A 24347-nucleotide genomic window follows, 5' to 3' on the forward strand; every position below is an offset into this window, starting at 1 on the left:
CAGCTGTGAACTTGGATAATAAATAAGGACTATTTCTATGAAGAAACCTTTGGCAGCAATTTTTGCTTTGCTGAGGTAAGCTGTTAGTCATCTGCCACCAAAGGGTAATCAGCTAGATTTTAAATATCGCTGTGTCTTTCTACTTTTACTGTATTTTTGATTAGTCAATAAATATATGTTCAGTCTATTTCCAAAGCCCAGCAATCACTATAGAGGCAAGATAGATAGCTGAAAAGAAACAAACTAACAGCAGCTAATTGTAAAGCTTTTGGTTGCTTTAAGAAAAGGTTGGCCTCACATGGAAATTAGTGGAAGGTGGTAAAGCTTCATTATAAAAAAAATCACAACCAAAAAATTGTGTTGACAGGTGGTAAAGTGTGTTCTCAAGACTGAATAAACTTATTCACTGAAACTAAAAGGGAAGACAGAAAAGCTACAGTCCCTGATATGAAAGGTGAATTTGAGCTTGAGAACCCTGCAGGCAAACACAGCTCAGATTCAAGAACCTAAATTTAAGCTTTTAAATCCGTATTTAGTAACCTGCCTGATTTTCAGAAGAGCTTACTACCCAGTCAGGGACAATGTCTTGTTTAATAAAATAAATATAGAGATTAGAGAAGAATCACGGTTTTCTATTCTTCATTGTTGTAAAATAATTCAGAGCCAAAAATCTGTACCATCCTAAATCTCCATATCTCAAAACAAAAAGTGCTGAAAAAGTCTAAGAAGAAGTTATTATTAAATGGACTGTGTGAGTGGAAGTGTTAGGCATATTGAGGGGAAAAAAAGGGAATGGCCTGACAAGGTTAAGCAACAACAGACGTATCCTGGCTTACAGGTGGAAAGTAAAGAAATAAGCAGTTTGGGTTCTTACTCAGCCAAAAAGAGAGTTTGCCTGTGATGCTTTGGCTATATTCAGTCATTGGATACACCTCAACAAAGCATCAAAAAAAGTAATGGCTTATCCACATCTATAGAAATCCTTCTGATAAATAAGGAACATGGTGTATCAGCAGGTATTTTTCTGAAACCTCTGCTATTTTTTATCTGTGATATGGATGCAGATGAGGATGTGCACTATGCAGATGACTTTTTTGTTCAAATCTGGTTTGAGTAAACCTCCAGTTGGTATTTTAACTTGTAAAGCTGATAGCTGGGATGCAAAATATTTCTTCACCTCAGTACAAGTCTTTCCTTAAAAAGATTTCATTCATCATCAGGATCATATCTGTTATCATGTAGCAATCCTTTCTCTTTTCCACCCAGTTCAGTATGAGGAATTTTCATTTAAAAACATAAAGGTAAATAAATAAAATAAAGAATTGCTGTTGCACAAAATAGTCGGGTTTGATTGTGCAGTTATAACAGATATAAAACTGGGAGCGCTTTAAGGTCCATGAATAAAACTGTGAAGAGAGACTGATCAAATATGCCACTTCCAAGATGTCAGTCAAGTTTTCAGTGTAGGTATGGATGTTCGCAGATGTTCAGCTATTGATTTTCCAGCACTAAATCTTCACTAGTGCATAAGCATGTATGTCATACGGTATTTCAAATGATAGAATTTAAGGTTTCAGTTAGATGACAACTTTTACTGCATGCCACTTTTTTCAGACTATGCCAGTTTTCAGGAGAAAGCTGTCTCCTTCAGCTCTTTGGGCTATATTCAGCCATTGGCTATACTTCAACAATACATCAAATGAATTGTGCAATCTGAGCATGGAAGATGAACTTAGTAAGAGTTTGGACCACATTGTTCATTTTGTATATCCCAGTTGTTCTTAATCTGTGGAATGTAGGAGTGCCTTAGAGGACATCAGCAGGTAATAGTAGCCCAAACTGTGAATCTGTAAATGGTCTCTGTTGGAAAATAAATGAACAAAAAGCAAAACAACAACAACAAAAACACCAAACCAAAAGAAACCAAAACAAAAGCACAGCAATAGTCAGAAAAACCGAAACACCTAAAAAGTTGCAAAATGTATTACAGCCAGCCAGTGCTTAGCTGTCACGGACAGCAGATAAACATACAAAAGGATTAGTTTGCGTCGAGGCCTGGGGAGTAGGGCACAAGACCAGAACTGCAGAAGTCTGCACATTATGCCCAGCTTCACTGTGGGCTTGCTGGGCAACCTGAATAGTTGTTTCATATTTTTGTTTCTTCCCAACACTCTGTCTCAACTATTTCTGAGCTGTTGTGACAACGAGGAAGTTGATGGAAAATCAAGGTTTGGACTGTAAATGCCCCAGGGCAGAGGACCATCCTGTGTGATGGTACAATGTCTGGCACGATAAGGCTGATATCTCCATGGGGGACTGAAGGCATTACTATAATGTAAGTATCAATATTTTAATCACCTGCCTTATTTCATCTGTTATCTCACAATTGTTTAGAGTAATTTGGTCATTTGTTTCTTTTGCACGTTTAAAATGGTCCCAGGGAGACATCACTGGATTGAAGTTCAGGGATTATGAGGACCTGATTATTTAAATTCCCTGCACCTGTGGGGGTTTCTTTTTGATATTGCATGTTTCAAACTGAATGTTCACTAAATACAATGAATTTAAAATATGGAAAAAAATGAATTAAATGAAAACATTAGAACTGCATCTAAGTTTATAATCAGCATGATGTGGGGGATGGAAATGGATGTGGAACCCAGCTGAACAGTGTGTTGGCATAAGAACTCTTGACTTACAGCTGTTCCTTTGTTCTTTTTTGTTTGTTTTACAGCATTTTTTTTTTCCAGAAAACCTTACTTTGCATGAAAGACAAATTCATATGAGAAGATTGTTTAGCTTTGTGCATCATAATTTAAGCAGAGTGAACTGAAATGTGTTAAAGTTGCACAGCATTCTGATGGAGTGGGCAGTTTAGCCTAATAGGTCATTTCTGTCCAAAATTCAAAAGTAGTCTTTTTCTGAAATGCAAAAATGAACCTAGAAATATTCTTACTCTCTAGTAAGGCTAACATGTCTTTATTACCAGAATTACTGGGATAAAAAAATAAAAATCTGTTACAAGATACATGGAAATAGCTTGTAAATAGCTTCTTCAGACACTGAAATAATCAAACAGATGGGGAAGGGTGAAGGACTCTGTCTGGTAAGCATTCATAGTCTACTGCAAGTAGTTCTGGGGTCCTCATAAGATTTGGTTTCAACTTTTCCTTTTTCCAAAGGAACCAGGGAAGAAAGCTACCACCCACTTTTCCTGTGGGAGCATAGAACAATGCAGTTTGGAAGGAACCTCAGGAGGTCTCATATTCTACCCTCTGCTGAAAGAAGACAGCTATGAGGTCAGAACAGGTTGCTAAGGATTTAACCTATTATGAACTTGAAAACCTGCAAGAATGGAAACTGCAAAACCTTGGGCAGGCTGTTCACTTCCTTGACTGCCCTCATGGTGAATAAGTTTTTCCTTTTATCGAGTCAGTCTACTTTGCTACTTTTTTATTTATTTATTTATTTTTAAATTTGGGATTTTAAAGTTCCTATGCTTTCCCTAACCTGAAAAGATTCAAATCCATGTTTCCATCCTCACAAATTAATTTCTTAATCATTGTGATATATGCTAATTTGGTGGTTGGAGTATATTACTTTTGGAAATTGTTCCGGTGGGCAGAAAGAGCTCTATGAGTCACTAGATGAGAGAAAGAGATCTAGGGGGAGCAGGAGCCCAGTCTTGGGGCCCAGGGACTCAGTGACCATGAGAGGAAGAGGAGTTTGGTTTCTGGTCCATGTTGTCATAATTGTTGTTATGTGTTTCATGTTAAATAGTCACTGGATAATGTACATAAATAGAATCAGAACCAAACTTTTCTTGCCATCCAGAAGAGTATCTTATTTAGTGCATTAAAAAGTCATGTCATGGTTTTAGGATTTGTTTTTTTTTCCATAGTTTCATCTTGTAGCTTGAATGTTATTTGTTGATGTTGTCCAGGTCAAACATGAAAGATAACATATCCTGCATAGCCAGGTGGTGAGTGATCTATTTAAACAGATGAACTTTGAGCCTTCTCTCCCTAAAGTGATTTAGTCAGTGCTTTAGCATCCATGTTTAATCACATGCCTGTTACAGAACAGAAAGCACTTTTACTAACCCCTTTTCAGGACATCTTAAGCGAAAGTGGCCATATTCACCGCTTAGTGTCTAGCTGTTACACCAGCTATGTGGCAGCCCATTCTCTTAGGGCACCCACTGAGTGGCTCTGTTATAGGGCGTGTTTGTTCCCTGCCAGTTTGTGAATTTGGGTCAGGTTTGGGTATAACGAAAGACAACCTTCATTAGATTCAATGGCAGTGGTGTTAAATGAACAGTAGAAGTGTCTTTCCCACCGATATCTGCCCCCAGGTTCTCCAATTTACAATGAAATTAGAAAACGCAATGAAAAAAAATCTCAAATTTCTCAGGTTATTATTAATTTTTCCTTCCCACCAGTTTTCATTCCCACAGCAATGTGATTGCTGGTTCATTTGTTGCAGAAATTGAAGTGCACAAGGCACAGAAGTGTAACAGTGGAAGGGATTGTCTCATGGTTCGGGTGGCTGAATGCCACTGTGGGGACTGGATTCCTCTCCTACCTTCAGCACCATATTCTAATGGGATCATAAGCAGATCTCTTCAATGAGAGTTTTCACAGACTTTTTACAGATATTTTCTGTTTATGGGCATGCTAAAAGCTCGTATATAAAGTACAAGTAAACAGGGTCTACATAAATAATGACTTTTTTTCCCCCCTTGAATACTTAGTTGTATCAAAGCAGGCACCCGAATTAGTGAATATGTAGCAATGTGGCCTTAATCTCTCTGTGCTTCAATTATATGATTTCTTAGAGGTGTTGTGAGGATAGATTAATTATAGTGAGAGCTGAGAGCACCACAAAAAAGCTGAGAAAACCACAAAAAAGCCTATGAAGAAATTGGTAATTTTGTATTCAGCGCAGGGTTTTGATGATGTATGCTAAATAAGGTCTGGAATCAAACACAGAAGGATGAAGATAAAAAGAAAAACTGAATAGCTCCCCATTCAGTTAGTGTCCATTTTATACACTGAATAAGTCCTGCAAGGGGAAAAAATACAGCGTTAGTTCTCACATTTTATAACTTCTGAGTTCTTCAATCTGTAAATTTAATATTTGTGTAGTATGAGATTAAAGAAAATGCACAGAAGAAATGGCACAAAAGAGTGTTCCTCCATGAGGACATCTCATGGATTTCATTTAAGCAAGATATAAGAGTTTGTGCAAATTTTTATGTACAAAGAGCTTTTGTTATTGTTGTTGTTAGTGCCGGAAATGAAGCTGCTTGTTATCAGGAAACTTCTCAGCAGCTGCCTAGCCAGCAGGCTGCCACGTTTCCTTGTCCAGCTACATGGTGCTGTGCACAGCAACTACATCTGGGGGTAGCAAATACGCTTGGAAGGGATCTAATATTCCTGACCAGACCTGATGGGTCTGCCTTTTTGTGAAAAGGAATTGAAGTGTAGGATTCAGATACACTGGAGCTTAATTTTTAAGCTTTATGATTAGAGGTACAGTCTTTACTGCCCTCACCTGTACTCTAAGCCTCCCGTGTGAATCACAGTCCTCTCTGGAACCAAAAGGCAAAGGAAGCCTCAGTTTTTAATTTCTGCCTGTCAGTCACTCGAGCAGAATTGATAACCCATTCGCAGGGATTACTAAAGCTACACATTTCACAGGTAAAGGAAAACTCCCTTTTTGTTTGGTAGCTTCGTGGCTGTAATTAACATTTCTGTTTAGGTCTAATTATAGTTTTTGTATCTTAGCCATTATGCTAATGGTGTTGTTCAGTAGTATGTGAGATTGCATTCATTATCACTGGTGAATTAAACCTTTATTAAAGAAAAAATCCCCCAGGCCTCATTCTGAAGTTAAGTAATTATTCATTTGGTTTTATCCTGGCAATTAGCTTATATACTGTAGCACTCATGATTGAGTCTCTATACCTCCCTAGATGAGATTAACCCACCATGGTAAATAAATGCCTAACAGCTCTCAGCGTATTGTTTTAACCACATTATTATATAGAAAAAAGAAAAAAGAAAAAAACACCACCAAAAAAAACCAACTCACCATTCGGTAAAACGGCTTTCTTGTTCCTAGCAGACAATACAGTGTGAAGGAAATTGTGCTGGACATTTGGGGCTCTGTGCAGCAAAAGTAATAACAAATGAGTTTATGAAGCCCTCCAACAGAGCAGTTAATTCTTTCTTCAACTGCAATGACTTCCTTGGTCAATATGCTTTCTAACTGAGATATGCACTATACTCGGCCACACTCGCATAGTAAATCAAGCCTTCTGAAAGTTTCCAGACATAAATAAATTTCCTGGGTGAGGTAGCCTAGCTCTCAGTCATGAGAGGGAAAAGAATATCGAGGAAATTCTTATTGTCCCGTCTCTACATATTAATAGTTTGTAAATGTCTCACTACTGAATTCAACCATACTTCACTGAAGAAAGATTAATTTTTATGCCTATGTTACCAGTAGAACATGGAGGCATGGAGAAATTAGGCGATTTACCAACAGTCACACAAGAAATCATCAATAGAAACAGACGCTGAATGTGGTTTCTTGGTGGCCTAATCAGATGTTTTTACTGGTGTTAACAGTTTTCTTTCTCATATCTCTTTCAAGCACACATTCAATTTAGAAATCTCTTACAAAATTTCAGTCAAATGCAGGAGTCTTTATTCTGTTTCAAGTCTCTTTTTACTACCCAAATCGTGTTATAATTCTTCATAATTGGGGCAGCCATTGTACTGCCTTTAATTACAGATACAGTTTTTAGAAGCATTTTAACATGGAAACACCTTAAAAGCATTAAATGCATCAATCAAACATCCTTGATTCCATACAAGCCTTCACTGATGGCTCATATATAATCATTGCCTAATGTAAAACCTAACATACTACCACAGTCAAAACATTAATCATCTATCTGGGAGTTTTGCCTCAAGAAGTAATTTAGGATTTGACCTTGAATTTGAGTAGCTAGCATATATGAAATGCAGGCATTATGTTCACTGTGTTTTGAACCCAGGCTATTTAGTCTGTCTATGGACAGATAGAAAAAATTAGTATACATTTATTTTTGATAAGCATCATTTAATCTTTGTATATTCTGGCAGTACCTATCATATACCCACAGGATCTAGGAACCGCCTTAAATATCTCCACTTTCAATTCCAAATGCAAGCTGCTTGTCATTAACCTTGCGTCAATATCAAATATGTGAAGCACAGCAGACATAAAATAAATAAATGAAAAATAATTTTGAAAACTGTCACATAATTTTCCCATTGGAGAAAAAAAAAGAAAGGGAACCATAGTGCTGTTCCTGTCCTTTAATGCATTTCATGAAAGTATTTCACTTCAGAGTCTCAAAAGTTATCTGCCTCACCTGCATTACCATCAGTGTAAACTGCATGCCTAAATATCTTTGAGTACTGGGCTTCAGCTCCATGCAGCCGAAGTTAGGATAAAAATCTGAATGGAATTCAAGGTCATTAATAAATCCTATTAAATTATTATTAAATTATGAAGTTTATATGGAATTATAGATTGCATGAAAACACAATATTATTTACAGTAGATATAATCCCACCTCTTGGGATACTAAAAAGGTTGCTTAATTAATATTCATAAAGTGTTTAAAAATAATGGTGATAAATAAGTGCTGAATTTTATTGTACTATACTAGACATCATTACTCTAATGGATTTCAGCGGTGTACTGTAAGGCTTCCACAGAGAAGTCATTCTCATCCAAATGTGCTTTCCAGACCAGTGCATGTCTTGAGGGCTCAGTAGCAATGTGACACAATGATTAGGGAGGTGCAATTCCCAGGCTTTGCACTTAGTCCCTTACTTTGTAGAGTAGCAAAAACATTGCTATGGAAAAGAAGCTCACAATGGAAAAAAGGAAGCATATATATGACCTGCTAATCAAGCCAAGATGAGTGCTAACTGATATTCAGGGGGAAAGGAGGAGAAAACTTGTGTTTTAGCTGAAAAATCGTCCTGTCAGATTGCATTAAGAAGGCTTCTGTATTTGACTGTGTGTCAGTTATTTTGTGGCAAACCTCTCATCTTAGGAGTAAATCTATTTTTTATTTCCACAACAGGAAAAGAAATCAGGCTTTGTTTTTATCCCTCCTGCATTATCGGGAATCATGCTTTCATGGTAATTAATATCCTAAAGACCAAATGCTTTCTTCACTAATACCTATTTAAGTGAAATGCTGCCTGTCCCCTGACCAACCATTGTTGGGATGCCAGCATGTAATGCCATAACTCAAGGCATTCATTGCAGTTGTGCAAAAAAGAGGTACATTTTCTCCATGTAGAAATTGATATGATTGTAGCCTTTTGAATCATGGCCCCTCAGAGTTTTCCAAAAAGGAAAGATAAAAAAGATGGCAGAAGGAAAACTAAAACTCCAGAATTTTCCACTGCTGAATTTTTCTTCTGTGTACTTCTATTGTGGATTTTTTCCCCTGGAAGAATAGGTGGCCTAAGCCTGCATTCTTAATCAAAGAGAGATGTGTTTTTTAAAAAAATAAAAAATGACAGAACTGAAGTTCTTCTATTCTTTCCTGATGGGACATCAGACACACTGAGACAGGCAGTGAGCTGTTAGGTAGAGCCTGTCTACCCCTTAGTTCTGTTTCCAGACACTTTTTCCCTCTACTGAGAAGTCCATTAGCTGCTGTGAGTGCTTCTACTGTAGCAGATTAATTTTTACAAGCTTATTCAGTTAGCAGCACTGATTGTTTTTCTCTTTTCCATAGGGAAGAAAGCATTCCTGTTTCTTCTTTTGAAAGTTACTTTCTTACTCAAATACTGAATTGCTGTTAATTTTGTCATACCTGTAATTAGCATGAACAGAAAACATTTGCACTTCAAGTCAGGCTATCACATAAACATGGTAGATATTTCATAGAGAGAATTTTGAGAGAGATCGATTTGAATGCTCTGCTCCTTTTATGATGGTACCATGGAGAAGGTGTTAGAAGGTTTTGACGGGAGGAAAGAAGGGTTGGTTTGAGCAGTTTATTGCCTCTGGTAGATACTCCAACAGTAAAACTTGTGTGAGCTATTTGAAATTGTTTTGATCATTGAAGTATAAAAGGTGTTCAGTTTGAAAACCATATTCAGTTGGAGAGGGAAGGACATGTAAAGATACTCAAAGCTAGTTAGTTGGTAGGCAGCATATTTCTCTCAAAGAGGGCCTTGTGTGATAAAGTGTTGAAATATATCAACGTTACATTAAAACAATATCTAAAGAAGATGGAAAGCAGAGCAACTCCAGGTTGATTGTTGCTTTACATCACCATCTTCAGTGGTGATAATAACGACATACACAATCATAACAGTAGTGTTTAACTTTTAACTAGTAGAAACATTTTCTTGCTAAAAGAAGATATTGTTGATTTTCTGTTAGGCTCCAAATCCCTGAAGCTGCTCTGCAAACTGTGGAATGATGACTACAGAGGTTGGTTAGAAAAATAGGCCTTGCTTTGTAGGCACAATGCACAAGGGTTATCAGTGCTGTTCTCCTAAGGAAATCTGGACATCCTGGGGACAGCCATTGCAGTAAAAAGGTGTTCAAAAATATATTTGACTGTGTAGAAAAATTTTTGTTTCATATTTGATATGCCTTTTCTTCATTCATATCTGAATCACATTGATTCTTTGAAATGTTCAGAAAATAAATGCTAGTCTGTTATTTTTTTCACACTTTCTTATATTTACAAAATACGGAATTTCTAAAAGTTTAAGCTGGTTGTTTCTTCATTAGGCTGCTCTTCAACTGTAGTATACAGCACATTTTTAAAATATATTAGAAAAAAAAATCAATTTCAAAAGAGTATTCCAGAATTTAGCTACAACGGGGAATTCTGGACTCATTTTTTTTTTTTTTAATTTGTTTTAAGAATCCACTTAGAAAGTTGGTCCTTAACCATGGTCATCTTGAAAATACTGGTGCCCAATGTTGGTGAAGTCAAGAATCTTAATTCTGCAGTATACCAAACCTGCTACCTACAGTTAAGAGTATAGAGGATATTAGTCAATTTTGCCCCTATTTGTAAATACAATGAAAGTTTGACATGCTCCAATTCTGCTGTCATAACTCTCCACAAATGTTGGGTTGAACAGTGGCCATGATAATGTGCTTTTGCAAAAGCGAAATATAGTTTCACCTCCGTTTGTCTCTGTCTCTTAATTTTCTAGACATACATCTATGTATTTACTTCCACTGTAAATATTAAGAGAGTACTAGAAAAGTTTTATCAAGATTATCAACCCTACCTTTTATAAAATTTTAAAGGTGTTTCAAATTTCTGTTGACATGTGACAAAAGCTAATCTGCAAGTAAAGACATCACAATATGCTGTGCATATGAGCAAAAGGAAATTTTTTTACTCTTGGCCGATAACTATTCTTTACCAGATTCCCTTAGAAGGAACTGAAACCAGGCATAAATTTTACCATTCCCGAGTCTTACTGACGCACAGTTGAGTTCCACTGTAATAATGACCAAATTAAGCTTTCTCTATCTTCAAACTGGGAATGGATTTCCTGAAGAAACAGAGATAAAAATAGCTTTAAATAAGGACAATCTTTTGTTTATCCTTTCCACAGTCCAGTGAAGCAGGACCTTAGAAGGTTCAGAAAGAGGAATGGAAAAACTGTAAATGGCTTTGCTACAAGCAACTGTATAGTAATGTTAAAATATTTTTAAAAATTGTATTAGACTATTTTAGGAGGTTGTAGGTCAAAAATAGAATTTTCAGCAGGTCAAAATATCAAAGCATATTTTTAAATCACTTTGACATATTAGTGTTTTTACTGCACGCAGTACAGTAATGGCTTGCTGCCAGTCAGACACATTGTGCTTGCTTTATTTACACATTGAGGTCAATGAGATTCCAAAGCAGGATTACTCATTTGTCCTTAACAAATGTAGATTTACCAGTGAAATGACCTATGTTGCGAGCAGGATTGTCTTAAGCCAAAGATCTTGAGTCTGTGCTGCATGAGTTAAAGGGGTTACTAGTATGAATGGTGATAATAATATCTTCGGTGGACCTACACTCTTTAGTATGTTTAAAGAACACCAGTTATTATGGTAATATGATATTATAATGGTAGTATTGTTAATAGGATGTGACATTGTTGGCATTTTAATGACCTCTTTTCCATTTCTGGAACCCTTAGTCATGGTTATGAATGGTCAAGCATCTCGCATTGCCTGACTCTGGTGCCAAGCTTCAAGCTTGGAGTGACTTTGAATCCTTTGGTGACTCATGTTTGTTTGTCTTGTCTTCATGGGTAATTTTTGTTCCAAGATTGGTCAACGCACAACAGAAAATAGAAATTTTAGATCACTTTTGTAATTCCTAATGCTGGGACTACAACTTACGTGTTAAGACCACAAGAACATGCATTTATGCAGTTTCTGTTTGCATACCAGAAATACTATGTCTTTACATGTTTTCTTTTCACTTTTCACTCACATAAGGTATATTGCTTCTCTTTCAGTGTTGGGTTAAACTAAGAAGTATATTAGCCTGGAAGAGAGAAATTACTTAATATAATTTAGCAGCTATGTATAGTCTTTGTCATACTTGGAGGCTTGTTATTTACCCATCCTAATTGTACAACCAATTGTTCTCATAATCCTCAGCATTAGAGAATAAGGTTTCCATGGTAATCTTAGATTTTGTAAATGCTTATCATTTCTCTAAATGGGTAGTTGAAATAAATAAGTGATCAGCTATCTTGTAGCCAGAATATACTTTATTGGTATAAAAAGCAGAAATATACCTCTGTTATAAAAATAGACTAGTTTGTTCAGCCATAATAAGTTCACAATCTGCAGAATCATGACCCTACTGATAGTGTTAATAAAAGCTTGCTCCTTAATTATCTGCATTGCATTCAGCTGCTGTTTCCCTCCTAAACTCAATTATAATTCTAATAGCAGCTGTGCTGCCATTGTTTGTTGCAATTCATTTTAAAGAAGTTTGATTGGATGTCATTGGTCTTTTTGACTAAATGTGCAAGGTTCAAAGTATCCACTGCCACTAATAGCCCTCATCTCATCTCAAGATTATACTAATTATTTACATAATTATATATTGTACATTATAGAGCTATTATGTATTATTTCTAAATGATAGTTCTCCATCAAAGATGTTGAACAAGAGAATATATATAGTTTTATTGTCCTTACACATATTTCAGTGTCGGTGAAGATATACTTACCGTTATTCTCTGTTTCAGTGTTAGCCAACAACTGAAGTATCCTTCCAGTACACAGGAAATTTGCTAGAGCATTCAAGAGTCTCTATTACTTGCACTGATGATTCTTCATTTATTATTTTTTCTATATATCTGTGTCTGCATCAGGTGTGATAAGCAAATACTTTTACAGGAAAAAATAAAGTCCTCTGATGTCCTTCAAGTTCTGTTGTCCTATCATATGACAGATAATAGTTTGATGATAGTATAAATACACTTCTTTATTGACACCTATATAATTGTAAAAAGCCAGCTCATCTCTAGTACAATATTAGAATTCATATGGTAGTTCAGGTTATCTGTATAGGACTAGACAAAAATAAATGATGGACTTGCTGCAGATGTTGGATGTTGGATTGGGTTCCCTGTGTGGAACTAGTTCTATTGACTTTATATCACTACAACAAATATGACTTCATTTCAGGATGACTCATACATTCCAAAGAAAAGAAAGCAGGAAAGGAAAAAAAATGTGTATAATCTGTGATTGTTTTAATAATAGACTATTTGTTTAGTTACAGAACTGAATTTCATTGGTGTTTATAGGCAGTTTTATTGGGACTGTGGGAGCATGAATTTTGGTTTGAATACCTCCAACACAAAGGCCATGAATTCTGCCTCCTGCGCATGGCAATGGTTATTATGACCACCTGCACATTCTTGCCTTTTTGTTTGTTTGTTTATGTTATTCCTGTTTGTTCTCCCTAATATCTTAAGTGTTAAAAATAATAATAAAAAAAAACACATAAAAAACCAATGCCTCAAAACATTAAAAGAACCCTGCTGTAGTTCCAAAGTCAAGTGATCTATAGCGTGCACATCAGCTGCACTGCATATGCAAATTGGCCTCTACGTATATACATAGAGTAATGGTCCTCCATTGCACAATCATGTACTAATTTGCATTAAATTGCTGCCCCATTCAGTACACAAGAGATTCAGAGTTAATGGTGAAGGAGACTGCAGTCAAGACACCTCATTTTTTTTTCAGAAAGTAAAAGGTATGTGCTTACATATTTGAATTTTTCTCACAGCAGCTCCACAAGAGTTTCTTTTTGCTGATAGTTCATTTATGTAAAAGTGTTTGCAGAGGTGTTCGGTATTTTTGGATGCCTGACTTGGGATCTTGATGACTGATTTGCAAAAATGCTGAGAATTCAGACTTAGATTTCTGCTGCAGCATGATGTTTGTGTTTAAAACATATAAAATCTTAGTAGAATGCCAAACACCCTGAAAATGAGATCCAGGGTATCTGGGACTGGACCCCACAATTTATGGATACCATCATTCTTAATCAGTTTTGGTCAGAATTTAAAATGTATTTGCATGGCTAGTGATTTGGATAGTCTCAGAAGAAATTTCAGAAGTACCTGCATGCTGAAAATGGAGTGTTTTAGCACTTTTGGGAAAACTGCTAGGCTCCTTCTTGCATTTTTGTGTACTGATCTAACTGAAAAACCTGATCCTATATTCCTTAGCTCCTAAGCAGTAAAATGGCCATAAATAAAACCTGTTCCTCCGTTGGTTTGTTGGAAAGGTAAACTTGTTATTGTCTGTGAACAGCTGATAACTCTCATGGTGAGTCCCATGAAGAAGCTCACAATGAAATCACTAATTCTGTCTTTAGCTCAGAGTATGAGTGCTGTATGGTAATGAAGTCCTGGGATAACATACTGAAAAAAGAGAAAACAAAATATCACATAACTGTTCATAAGGTGAATACTGTGAGCTTGATGCAGTGAAGGAGACAGAAATCATGTGTATCATGAAGCTAAAGACCATAGCATAATGCACATGGAAAAGGGATTGTAATGATTAAGTACTTGACTTTGCAACCTTAGTAATCATATCAGTTCTTTTATATGTAATATTCTATAAAGTTTTGTTTCAGAGTTGTTTGAGAAAATACATATATCAAACTTACAGGTCTGCCACCTGTTATTAATATAGTTATCCTAAGCTGGAGGCAATACAAGCTTTACTGCACCTCAGGCTGTCATATATCTATATTAGGGGAGTGATGAATGCACTTTTTCTTTTTTTGAGAGTTGGCTACCAAATACATACAGTTGAAGTCCTCTGGAAGACAAATATGAATCTGGATAATGAGACAAGTCTGCCATGTTGATGAAAATAAATGTAAAGTTTATTCTAACAGAGCTTCAGAAGCACAATCCATTTAGAGGCATATTGTATATCTGTTCTGACTATCTGATTGTATGGAATATGAAAATATATTTTAGAGTTACGCATGGCATTTCATATTGAATGCAAACTTTAATCACAGTTTAAGATTTAAAGTGTAACTTCATAAGAAAAAAATTATATTTTGAGTGTGGAGATGAAACCTTCCCTTCCTTTTTTTTTTTTTTTTTTTTTGAACTTGGAATCTCTGCATATTGGAGCTGTGGTCTGGACTTGGTAAATTCTGTGGATTTCCTTGGATTTTTGTTCCAATACTATCAAGTAATTATTGGGTTTTGGCCCTTCACCCTGTGAGTCTGTTTCTAAATACTTACAGAAGACAACAAGTATGTGGGTTTCATAGTCATTTGAATGTTACTCCTGCTTCTTTATGTTTGAGCAGTGGACAAGGAAGAGCTAGTAGCTGTACCATGCTACTCCAGTTTGAGGCAAAAGCCTTTAAATGTCTTATTTTTGTCACATAAATCAACATTGTAAAATAATTTAAAATTAACTGAGGATTTTCTTTGGTTCCATGGATAGTTGACATTTATTCTTGAAGAACTGAAGGAAAAGAAACTGAAGGGAACAAAATCGAAGCACACTGCAAAACATTACAAAATGGAAATTCCAGCCTAACCTGCATCTGTTTTTCTTGTATATTATTCTATTTGGCTCGGATTTCTCTTACATTCCTGTTTACACTTCTATTTATTAGATCTCTCTGATTCCACATATTTTCTTCTACTAACAAACTAAATGCAAAGTGGTGTGTGATGTCAGGTACCAGATGTGGATTGCTTTCATACCCTTGAAACTAATAACACATAACTACAAAAATCAGGGAAAAATAGTAATACTTTGTATTGGATTACAATTGTGGTTCAGAACATACAGACAAATATTCAGTAATAAAATTGTATTTTTTCCAATACCAAAGGCATAAAATTTTAAGAAAAACTAAAATCTAGGATGAGAAAAATTATAAAAGTAAAAAAGCAAGTAATGTTGGATACATTTTTATGAATACATCAGTGTGTTTTTCAAAAGAGATGCAACCATAATAGTAGGCAAACCAAGCATGTATTCTTTTCTTTGTTGTATTACTGATCATTCTCATCAGCTCTAACCATTCTAGATTATTTTCTCTTATATTAGAGAGAATTAATATTATTGTTGTTATTCTCTTACATTAAAAATAAGTCATAAGCATAAGTGATCTCTGTGCTTTTTAGATATTTTGAGTACATGAGAGCTAACAGAAATGATGTCTTCAAAATGAATCATAACAACTAGAAAAAATCTGAATAGCAGTAAGAAATTATATAAGTAAAACATGCTGCTGTGGCTTTTATAGTTAGTTGATACAGACCTGATTCCAGCAGTGAACAGCATTTCTGTTTTATAGAATTACAGGGTGAATGCTCTAGTCCTTGCAAGGAAAACACTCACTCACTGCATGTAGTGTGAAGTAAAAGATGTTAAGTTAGCATCAGCATAAGTCTGCCTAGTTGCATTTGCACTTGTCAATAACTTATTAAGGCATCTGTGTTCCTTCTGGTTGGTGACCTTGCTAGCACCTGGGATTATTTGCCTCCCTTGCTTTTTAGAAGCACAGGAATTTTGTTTCTTCCATCAGTTTGCAAAAGTCGCTCCTTATATACTTTTTCCCACCCTGGAGAAAATGATTTCTTTTCTGGTACCTAATGATGTATTCCAGAAACGTTAAACTTATTATTTATCAAAGTACTTCAGGACTAAATTGAACAGGAAAGCATTTTGTGTGTGTGTGTCTGTGTATGTTTCCTGATAAACCTGCTTGTTCTGTGTTTCTGTGTGTGCTGGTTTTTAGTTCCCATGTTCTGTGGGAACAAAGAGGAATCTATTTTTATCAGCCGATTTTCAACATGAGAAGCTTCTTGTAACTGGCAGGGAAATGACCTTCGTAAAACACTGCAAACCAAAACCTGGCAATTGTTTCTTAAACTGCTTTTGTAGCTGATGAGATTGTAGACCTAAACCCAATGTAGGAATATTCTCATACGAGTGTGATAGATCTATGTTCTGTCTTCTCTTATATGCTGTAAATCTTTTCAGTGTGCTCAGCATGCAATTTAAAGCTTAGTGTTTGACAAATGCAGAGTGCTCTAATGTTGTAAAATGATTGAATGGTGTAAAGGGGCATTACCAAAATAAAGTTTTTCTGCCCATAGGCTGGGAAACAATGAAGGATTAGATCAGTGGATTGTTCCTCCTAAAGCCTGATAAAAGGTGACGATTACAACTGCTGGCAAAAGTGGAAGTGTCTTAAGGCAGTCGGATTGTACTAAGGGGTTGAGTGGTGGCAATAGCACTAAGCAGGAGTCCCATGCTCAATAATATTTATATCATAGGCACGCTTTATCTTTGCCAATTCCTATTTCTACTGTTTATTACCCACCTTTCAGCATGCTTTTGTAACAGCTTGCAAATTGACCACTTCGCTAGCTAAGTTGGCAATTTCAATTTGAATTCTCTTTTCTGTAATTCCCCTGGTAGGTTGGCTTTTTTTTCCCCCTTCAGAATAGGTAATATGGTTCGTCATTTCCCAGCTCTGGGACCTTGGCTTTTCTCCATTAGTTCTGAAGAGTAATAGACGGTGGCTCCAACACGATTTCTGCAAGTTCCATTAGCTCACTGGGATGAATTCCATCTGATTTCTGTGGATTTTCTTTTGTTGCAATAAAAGTATTGTACATTAAAAGGTCAGTTACTGTATTACGTAAGAAAGCCTGGGAAAATCTACTATGCCAGGTTTTTTGTTGTTGTTGTTTGTTTGTTTGTGGGGGTTTTTTGTTTACATTTTTTGTTTGCTTGTTTGTTTAGAAAGAAGGCTGGGAGTGAGTGTGTTACTGTCTGAATGGCAAGTGCAGGCTTGATTTATGATGGACAACTGAACTGCTGTAGTGGTTCTAGGGGACAGAAATGTAACAGATGAACTGGGCAGTGGTACATTTGGGGACACTGCACACAAATGAGTTGTCTTTATAGATAATAACAATTAGTCTTAAAATCAGAATAGTGACAAAGAATCTAGTTTTAAAATTCTGTTAATTAAAATGAAAGGGTTTCTTGTTTATAAACCTGAGCCTTCCCTGGTACATCTGTTTGATTAGTCCTGAAGCTTAGGTTCCAAGTCAGGTTTTAATGAACTTTGTTGTCCTTTCTCCTTGTCATGTGTTCTGGACATTTAATTATGATATCGGAGATCAATGATCCTTACATTTATTTTCCTACATTGTATCACTCAATGACATGACTCTGAAATGCTTTTTTAGCAGTTTTGCCCTTCAGCTGTAAATTGCGATTCTGTACTTCCTCATTAATGATCTTGGAGTGCTTACATAACTCCTTAAGAGAAAATATTAAATGTAAGATGGTTCCATTAATTTAAGAGCAGGGACATTCTATTTAGACTCCCCTTTCCTTGCTCAAGAGTACAGCATTTTTCATTTTGATAAATGATTTGCCTTGTTATAACTTTTTTAACTAATGGGTATAGAAAAAAAGTGTTAAATAAAAATGGTATGACAAAAAAGTGTGACATTCACTTTATTTTATATGGAAAGAAATGAATGTAACACAAAGTGATTTTATTGAACTGTAACAGCAAAACATTGAAAGTTCAGTTCTGAGTTGGCCTTGAAATTTATTCCATGTGTAATATAAATCCTTTCACCTACAGATGTAGTTTCAGATATAAGCCAAATTGCTAGCAGTCTCAGTTATTAACAATGCCATGCTGTAAGACATATGGCTCATTGCCCTTTTCTAAAGGATGCAACAGATATTCTTACCCTGAGTGTCATCCTGGACATGGGTTTCATTTGGTGTTAATCAGGATGGAAAACTACCCACCCACTCAAAAAAAAAAAAAGTCTTCTAGACTGCCTGTTCTAATTGCTGACACGGAAAGGTAATATACAGAAATTTGCATTACATTAACGGTTCCTGCAGCCAGGAAGTGAGCTTTCCATATGTGAACTCCTTTGTCTCATGAGGACTCACACCTCCTGAGTGCGGTGTAAGTACATGCATGCGATATGCTTGCAGGATTGGACTCCCTTTTTCATGTCAGAGTTGATCCATTTTTTCAAATTTGTTATGATCAGGTGCTGTTGAAGATCAGTGTCAAAACTGTGATGAGAATAATTTCTTACTTGAAGTTTCACTCCTTCTGGTTTTTAATAGGGTACTGTTAATAAATATTTCATTCTACCATGTAATTTAATGTTCTAACTTAAGGTGTGTTACAGTTTGTGATCAATAAACAGTAAGTATTGAGTCTGAGATTTTCAAAGGGGCTGAAGAATAATTACATATTCATCTTCCATTAAGTTTTGAATGCCTTTGAGAATCTTAGTCATGCTTATCACTGGACTCTACTCAGAAAAGGTTGAACCATTTTATTTAGTGAGTGCCATTATAGAATATATCTACATATTGAACTAGCTGAAGTATTAGAACAATAATCAATTAAGTCTTTCCAAACTGGCACCTTTGTCCTGGTTTTTAATCATATCCAGCAGCTGCACAGCCTATAAATCTACATATATCTCAACCTTTTAACTTGCAGAAGTTCACAGTTCCATCCTGACATGTTTTAACAAAGTCATAAAAAGAAATCTATCTGTATGAGTTATTACTGTGAATGTCAATTGCATATATGTATCAGAGGAAATATGTTGGTCATTATACTTTTTTTTGCTTTTCTTCAGCTTCCACAGCTGCTGTAAGAAGCATCAAAAAGCATCAAGCAATTGAAATGGCTTTCACACTATTTCCTCCCCTTGGTGCAAAAGTGAAGAACGTAGTTATAGTGCCACTACCATGGCTGCACCCTCTGCTGGATGGAAAAGTTGGATCCAAGAAATCAGGTAAAAATTTCAACCCCACAGAAGGATATGAATGTAATGAAGGGCATGATGGTGTTGTACCTTCTGCATCATCTATTAGAATTAGTATTGTATGTATAGCACATACATCTCCAGAAAAATATGCCCCCCTACTCTACCTCATCCTCTGCTGAAGAACTGTTATATGTTTTTATAAAACTGATTTCGTTTACTTATTTGCTTTCCATAGAATTAGCGCAAATTCCTGATTTTTAGAAGTTTCCAACACAAAATCTACTAACTTGGCAACTGAGCATCACACTTAACCTGTAACTTTTTTTCCATGTGTGTTAATATTAAAAAGGGTATGTTAAGTTGATATTTCTTTGAAGGTTCAAATTCAGGGACAAGCCTGTTTCTCTGCCGCTTTTGCCTTAGAATGTAAGCAGAGGAGCTCCACATTTACAGGCCAGTGAATCTAGATATTCAAAAAGAATCCATAATGCCTGTGCTGAAGAGAGGGGTTAGAGGAGAGAACCATGCCTCTCTGGGCTATGCTAGCATTAAGGCTACAGTGCCACAGCAAAGTCCGAGCAGATGCACTTGTTTGTCTCAGTGCATGATGCCACTGAGAAACGGATGATGACTGCAGTCAGGGACTGTGTGAGCAGGAGAGAGGTTTTTTTTGTTTTTGTTTGTTTGTTTGTTTGTTTGTTTTTGGTTTTGTTTTTTTTGTTCTTTAATGTCAGAGTAAGGAGAGTTTTCCTCATAACAAGCTTGGAGTTAGAGAAAATATCAGAGTAAAATTCTGTATACTAAATGTACTAAATGCTCTATGTTTCACACTTCTTATGCCCTTTCCCCTTACTTTAATAAGTAACAGCAGCCAAGCTGTATGTTAGAAATTGAAGGCCAGTTTGCTCCCACACCTTCAAGGGAATTTACTGTAGTACATTTAGACTCTAAACCTATTCCTAGGGTTTTGGCCCAAAGACAGCACTCTGTAGCACTCTGTAGGTTGCACAAAGAAGTGGAATTTAAGGACGCTGACAGAAAAGTGTTCAGCTCTGCAAGCACACGTTATGTTTAAAATGTATATATAAATCAGAAGATGGATGGACAGAAGAAATAAGTGAAGGAGGAGGTGAGTAGAAGCCATCCTTTGTCCAGACAATGTTCTGTGTTCTTGCATTGCATTCAGATGAAAAGGAACACTGGATTGAAACTTAAGACAGTAGTGCTCATCTTTGATGTTATAACAAGATAGTCTCCTTCTATCACTTATCACAAGGTTCCCCATGACAGCCGCTGTGTTGAAGAAATTATTATTCAAAAAGTACTTTCAGTCTCACTCAAACCTTAAGTTGTGGGATCTGTTTTTAAACTAACTGTAATTCTTCATGACTGTATTTTCATAAGTAATAATTCATGACTCTTAACAGCTGTAAGCCTTGGGTTGAAAATGAAATATAAAAGGATTATTCTTTTTACCTGCAAGTATACATTTACCTGCAAGGGTACATTTAAGGAAAATGTGCAAAGGCTCTTCCCCATTTCTATTGTTTCATTAACAGTCTCTTTAAGTATGCTTGAACTGGTACTGTAATATGCTGAATTATACTTTCTTTGAGCAGGATACCTGTCTTCAAGAAATGGTTATAAATCCATTGACTTTAATGCAGCAATGCTGGTTTACAACACTTGTAGACAGGTGCCATTTGTGTGAAATTACTTAAGTCTGCCAAGGCCTGAAATATTTAAATGCTCTCCTCATGGTAGTCAATATTCTAGATAATGACTTTTATTTTAATTTGTTTATTCAGATCTTTGGTAGCATACTGGTTTGTCAGATTTTGATTATAATACAGACAAGAATAGTAGAGGAGACAAAAATAGATCTTCAGATGAGATTATGATGTATATGGTAAGATCTACCTCTGGAGGGCTTTTGGGTTGTTTTGATCAGTGACCGGAGTATTGCATCTTCTTGAGTTACAGCAATTATTAAACTGGTTGACAAGAGTGATGCAGTAGTTGCCTTGAGAAGAGATTAGTCTATTGAAGGAGGACTTTCTGTAGCACAGAGACTCCTCTTCCAATAAGCATTTTAGCTCTGGATAGCCCTGCAAATTTATTGTGTTTTACCATTAATACTCATAAACACAGCAAGATACATACACCCCTTTTTTGCTTACTGTGTCTGTTTCTGTGGCTTCTGAGATGCGTCAAGCATTCCGCAAGTAATTAGGAAACATTGAAAACCACTTCCCAACTCATCTATTGAAAGGCCTTTTGCTATCTGGCAGAGATCTAATCTGAGAGAAATAATCCCTGAACTGTGATTGTATTTAATTCAAATGTGGAAGTTCCCATAGGCATACATTTACGCTGTATATGTAAATTACAGATTCTGGTGCAGTGTGCTGTGAATTTCTAATCTAAGTATAAAAATTCTACGTGTGCTTAAATAAGCAGAAATTAAGCTTTTAAACCCTTTTTGAAATACAATAGTTTTGTTCGTATCATTGATATACAAGGCATGTTTTCATAAAACTTCTGCACTTATATCAACTGTTATTGCTCCTACATTACCAGTAAGTAGTGTGCTAACATCTCTTTTAAGCATGAGTAATCTTCACTGCATTTTTTAACTGGAAAATGGAAGATAATACTCATTTCCCATTGGAAAAATAACTATATAAAAATGCATCTTCCTACTCAATTTATTTGTCAGCTTTTGTATTCAGATTGCTTTACTGATTAAAAAGTCAGGGCATCAAGGTTTAATTCACATTCAATTTTGTCACTGTGGTAAGTTTTTCAAACATTTCAACTTTCCACATATCCCAGTTTCAATATATGAGAATGGGATAATATTTCAAACTCACTTTTTTGAATTGCTTTTAGGTGAAGGAACCTCCTTATTTGAATAATAGTATGGGTGATTGAGCAATACTTTCAGTTTGCTGCGTGAGCAATTTTATTAAATACTAAGCAGTACAATGCTATTAATGATGACATAAAGTTAGCTTTTCTCAGTGAGGCTTGTGGTACAATATTTCCTTCTGATAGTTAAAGGAAGGATGCCATTTTTTTTTTTACTTTATCTGTTACAGAAGTCTTGCTCCTCTATGGAGCAAAGATGTGTTTTGTTTTGTTTTTGTTTTCAGTAACGTATTTTTTTTTTCAATGTTTTACTGCAATAAAGAAATAATACCACAAAAACTTAACATTACTGTGCTTGCTAGAAATGAATATAAGTTGAAACTATTAATATTGATAGCATGGCAATGGACTTAGTGTGGTTAATTTGAGTGGAGGTGTAAGGTTGTAAAAGGTTTGTGAAGATAATCTCTTCCTTGAGAAACTAATTCAGAAACACAGTGTTTATCTCCAGAGTCTCAGGAGGTCAATGGAAATCTACAGTGGTGGTTTAGGTCAGTCCCTTACAACTTTCTGGTGTATGCCTTAAGTAGCCTGTTTACTCATCGCTAGCTTTCTCATGGGTGTAAGGAGTCTCTGCAAGGGATGGTTTCCCAACAATATTCAGATAGACACAAATCCGTCAACTCCTTCCACTGCTAGACTAAACCGTGATAAAAAAGCACTGAAAGTACTATGTCCTACCAATTAGGAGCATTGTAATACTGTTCACTCTTATCCTGTACTTCAGAAGGAGCTTAATAAACATGGGCTCAGCAATTCCATGGGGAAAGAAAGAAGCAGGAAGGAAGGCAAAATGGAAGGCTAAAGCACTCATGCTTCAAGGGGTAGAGTGATTATTCTACTACCTAGGCAAGAGAGGATATGGCAGGTGTTTAGATTTTTGTATGTAGTGCATATTAGCTCTTTCTTTTTGCTTTGATGTGATTTTCCCAGTTTAATTTACATGGTATAGCCTCGAAAATAAAAAGAGACAATATTGAAGAGCTATCATAGCAAGCTTTTCATATGGTGTCAGTTTGGGGTAAAGGAATAAAAAGTTCTAATAATATCTTTCAAGCATTAATCTCTGCAAGATGTCTTGAAGAACAGAATTAGAGCAATATGTGGTCTTTGCCATCTTTGACTGTTGTGACTCAAAGACACTTTTGATCACTTTAAAAGAAAATTCAACATTTCAAAAGCACATGAACCAGTAGAATTTCCACAACAATCCAATTCCTCATTTACATCCCAACAGGGTCAATTTTCAATGCATTTCACATAAGAATAAATACACTGTTCTCACGATTGTTTGTGTGTGTAGTTCTCCATACCCCATGCTGTAAATATATCCCACAGTGTCAAATCCATGCTGTGACCAACAATATATGCCCAGTGGGCTAGGCCTAGCAATATCTACTGTATGTTTATATTTTTTCCTTTGCATTTCTGCAAAGCTGCTTCTTCCGCTGTTTTAGCCTGGCAGTATGGCTTGCTATAGTTTGGGGGATTGTAAAGTTGTCTCTCAAAAGCATATGGGAATGCAGCACTTGGACTCACAGATGAAAGCTCAAGACTATACTGAAAGGCCTTTATTTTGTAAATGTTTGCAGGGTATGCAGCAAGACAGGAAAGCTGCACATCAACATAAGTGTTTGTAGAAGATTTAGATAACATAGTGGCATCTCAGTGTCTCACTTAAGGTGACAATTGTGGCTCTTTTACTGTGTGGCATTTCACTTTATAGCCCACCTTAGCTTCTTTAGCTGTGCTGGTTATCAAAGGAATCTGAAGTAAAATTCGGCCTAAAAAGCCTTTTACAATATTGGAAATGACAGCTTGACTGCTTAGAAAAGAAGAATTTTATTTCATGAAAAGTAAAAAATAGGTTGTTTGAAATTTCTTTAGAAGAAGGCAAAAGGGAGATGTCAGATCCCTTCCAGTCCATTTTTATACGATTCTGTGATGTGAATGTGGCACTTGGGTTGCTGATCATTTAGTAATGAAATATATCCAGCATTTTTAGAGAAG

At 35.9% G+C, this 24347-nt stretch overlaps 1 protein-coding gene across 2 annotated transcripts in view; it reads left to right on the top strand.

Moving 5' to 3' along the window:
* The window catches only part of LOC121069755, a 193377-nt gene that overhangs the window by 152095 nt on the left and 16935 nt on the right, over nucleotides 1–24347 (top strand). For both annotated transcript variants that reach the window (XM_040556195.1, XM_040556199.1), the window contains one exon: nucleotides 19275–19433. The gene's annotated coding sequence lies outside the window, so the exon portion shown is untranslated. The remainder of the gene's footprint in view (nucleotides 1–19274; nucleotides 19434–24347) is intronic.

This window comes from Cygnus olor, chromosome 4, assembly GCF_009769625.2.
Source record: "Cygnus olor isolate bCygOlo1 chromosome 4, bCygOlo1.pri.v2, whole genome shotgun sequence".
NCBI classification, from domain to species: domain Eukaryota; kingdom Metazoa; phylum Chordata; class Aves; order Anseriformes; family Anatidae; genus Cygnus; species Cygnus olor.